The sequence below is a fragment of the Hemiscyllium ocellatum genome (assembly GCF_020745735.1).
Source record: "Hemiscyllium ocellatum isolate sHemOce1 chromosome 27 unlocalized genomic scaffold, sHemOce1.pat.X.cur. SUPER_27_unloc_9, whole genome shotgun sequence".
NCBI lineage: Eukaryota > Metazoa > Chordata > Chondrichthyes > Orectolobiformes > Hemiscylliidae > Hemiscyllium > Hemiscyllium ocellatum.
Genome location: NW_026867518.1, coordinates 779,984 through 783,541, shown reverse-complemented (window position 1 = coordinate 783,541; position 3,558 = coordinate 779,984). Strand labels below are relative to the sequence as shown.

At 46.0% G+C, this 3,558-nt stretch overlaps 1 non-coding gene across 1 annotated transcript; it reads right to left on the bottom strand.

Moving 5' to 3' along the window:
* Positions 1-3,226: 3,226 nt before the first annotated feature.
* On the bottom strand, positions 3,227-3,300 carry trnan-auu (transfer RNA asparagine (anticodon AUU)). Its single transcript has one exon. It is a non-coding gene; the product is annotated as a tRNA-Asn (tRNA).
* Positions 3,301-3,558: the final 258 nt, after the last annotated feature.

Sequence of the window (3,558 nt, the reverse complement as noted above, 5' to 3'; positions counted from 1 at the left end):
CTTGAAGAACCAAAGACACAAACACCAAACAGCACCAACTTCATCAGCAAAGATAACACTGTCAAGAACGTGGTACTGTGCCTTACCTCCCACTTCCTATTCAGTAACAAGACTAACAAACAAATCAACGGAGCACCCATGAAACCACCAATATCAGGATTCCTAACAGAAGCAATAATGCAGAGAAAATGGAACAACTTAGAGGAAACCTACAACACCATCAACAATCTCCTTACTGGCATAAAATTCACGAAAGAGGAGAACAACAACAAAGTGCTGTTGTTCTAGATGTCACAGTAGAGCGAACGGTCAATGGTAAATTCAAAACAGCGTCTCCAGGAAACAACGCGAACCAAGTACTTAAGCTGCAGAAGCAATCATCCCAACACATGTAAACAAATCTGCATCAGGATGCTATTTCAACGAGCTACTTCACACTGCAGCGCCCAGCAACGGCGAAGATCAATAAACAACTGTACAGCGCATTTAAGAAGAACGGATAGCCCGTAGACCCGAATTCCTGATGAAGGGCTTATGCCCGAAACGTCGAATTTCCTGTTCCTTGGATGCTGCCTGACCTGCTGCGTTTTTCCAGCAACACATTTTCAGCTCTGATTTCCAGCATCTGCAGACCTCACTTTCTCCTCGATAATTTTAACTGTGTCCAGTGAGAGGAAATAATTTGTTGTTGGTGAGAAACATTTCTATCTGAACTCGCTGTCACTCTCCTGATAGATTGTCTCTGGATTATGTAATAAACTTATCGGTATTATGTCATTCACACCGCACTGTCACCAACTGAAAGAAGCGGCTGCCCAGAGATAGACGGCTGTGTTTAAATCCAGCAATGCACTGGGGGAAGCTGAGCATTTACCCAAACACTGGGCACACCACCTCCCTGACACAGTGCTCACAAATCAAACTGGCAGCAAAGCTTCACGTGTGATTCCGGAAAGAAGCCTGGGCTTAACAGACATCCAGAGCGAACTCAATTCTTTCGCGATTGGAAATATGAGGAATCGACCTCAGTGAACCTGACGTGATTTGAACACGCAACCCTTTAATCTGGAGTCAGACGCGCTACCGTTGCGCCACAAGCTCATGGAGTGTTTGGGGGCCTGTATTCATGCTTAAGGGAAGTGACCGCACTACAATGATTTCACGTTATGAGTAACAACGGAGATCAACAGTTTATGTCTGTTCTGTCTCTCCACTTCTCCTTCTATTTCTCGAAACAATTTCCAACTCTACCTCAATAAAAATCTGAAAGAACTGCGGATGCTGTATATCAGAAACAAAAAACAAACAGTAGTTGCCGGTGACCCTTCGATAGAACTGATGGTGATTGGGAAAACGTTGGTTTATATGCAGGAGATATTGTGGGAGGAAGGCGGATGCAGTAAATGATAGATCAGGACAGACCCCAAAGAGAGGGAAGAACTGTTGGACAGGAAAGGGAGTTGATAACGATCTGCGTGGGAGGGTGAATAACTGTTAATAGAGACTGTTCGTGGCTAAGAATAGGTAGTGTGTAATGACAGACTATGTGATAACAAGGCTTGGTGTGTGTGGTAGAGATGAGGATACTATGGATTTCAGGCCCTAGAATTATTGAATTCGATATTGGGACCGGAGGGATGTATGGTCCACAAGTGTAATATCCGGTGCGCTTCGTTCTGCTGGTGCTGGGCTTCGCTGGGACAATACAGCAAACCTGAGACAGAGATGTTGGTCAGGGAACAGGGTGGGGTGTGGAATTGGCAGGCAACTGGAAGCTCAGGGTCTTTTTTGCAGGCAGAATGTAGATGTTCTGTAGATGTTTGGGGAACATTTTCCTGACCCCATTAAAAGCACACATTGTCAAAGCCGAGGAAGAGCAGCAAATAAAGCCCTCCTGGGTGGGTTCGAACCACCAACCTTCCGGTTCACAACCATGAAAGTATTACAAGCATTTTCGACAAGCGATACAGGGGACTGGGAAGAAAAGTATTATAAACTGTGAACAACAAAGTTCTGGAGCACAACACTTACATTCAAAGACCGAAAACATCCAGATTCTGATTAAACAGATTGCATTGTGGTGCTTTTCTGCAAAACATCCACTTGCAATATCCGACAGAAGAGTGACAAAACCCATCCCTGTCAGCCCAGGATAGAAAATCCGAAGGGATGAAGGTTTGCTTATTTTCTGAAGATTCACAAAACTAAGACTGGGTTTTGGTTATTGTTTCCTTTCCACTCCCAGGAGCCGCAGTGGTTGGGGCGGTGGGTTGGGGAAAGTAAAATGTGCCCTTGAGCAGCGTGTGAGGCTATTTCAGCTTCCGCTGTGACTTGACTCCGATGTTCTGAGGGACATTTATTGACGCGAGACAGTGAAAAGATTCTCATTCCCGCAGATCGGGAATTCAAACCGTATGCCGGCTTCAGGACAATGAGAAAGATTAATTGGGGTGTGTGAAGAATCTGTGAGCTGCATTTCAAACAGGTGGAGACAGATGCGTCATTCATTGCGCCCCTGGCCCAGTGCGTATCTAACGCCACCATGCTGCAGAGTTCTGACGCTAACACGGACATGCGCAGCAATGGGAGCAGTTACAAGGTCAACAACCAAAGATAATCACCGTTACTGCTTTCCTTCCACAGTCCCAACTTTGTGAAGCAGTATCTTTCACTGGCAAAGGAAACACCCTTGTCCTCAGGGTCACACCTGCGTGGGGAAACCGCAATGGGTTTCAAGTCCATCGCATAAACCACTCAGCCCACGAATACAGAACCACACTGACAGCTTCACTTCCCAGGTCTGTCTGCCTGCGGAGCTGAGAAAGAGTGAATCATCGCAGAGTTTGTTTGAATCCATTCACTTTAGTGATTCGAAAGGGTTAAATATCTGCACACTGCGAGTCTAGGTGTTTCATCGCAAAAGATGAAATGAACTTTCAGTTAAAAACAAATCTAGAAATTTCAGGAGGAACGGAGAAGGTCAGGCAACATCTATGGAAAGAGAATCAGACACAGCATTTCAGAATTCCGTTTTCTCCGACAGGAGTTGTCAAACCTGCCGAGTTTCTCTTTTTAGGCTCGGGTTCACAGCATCCGCAGTCCCTTACGTTCGACAATAATACAAATCCAAAACCCCTTTGTGGAGAAGGTTCCCGAGTGGATAACATTTTCCTTATCGCATTAAAGTGCACACAGCCGCGAAGCCAAGAAAGAGCAAAGAACTAAACGTCCCTGGGTGGGTTCGAACCAACAACCTTGCGGTTAATAGCCCAACGCGCTGACCAATTCCGCCACAGAGACAGGCAATGGCAGGAACTGCGCCATCGCTTAGGGGAGGCTATTAGTGAATTCATAATTCAGCCTGCCCCGCCTAGAATTACAATTGTCATCTATCACTTTTACTTTTCCTTAATAATGCCTGGGACATTCATTGTGGAGACACCGGGGACAGTCTGATCCCACCCTCTGCAGACATATCCATGTCACGAGGAACTAATTTTCTTCCTCCGGGACCGTCGCCCTTCGAGCCTTTCAGTGTTTTGCCTGTTCCCGAGTTCC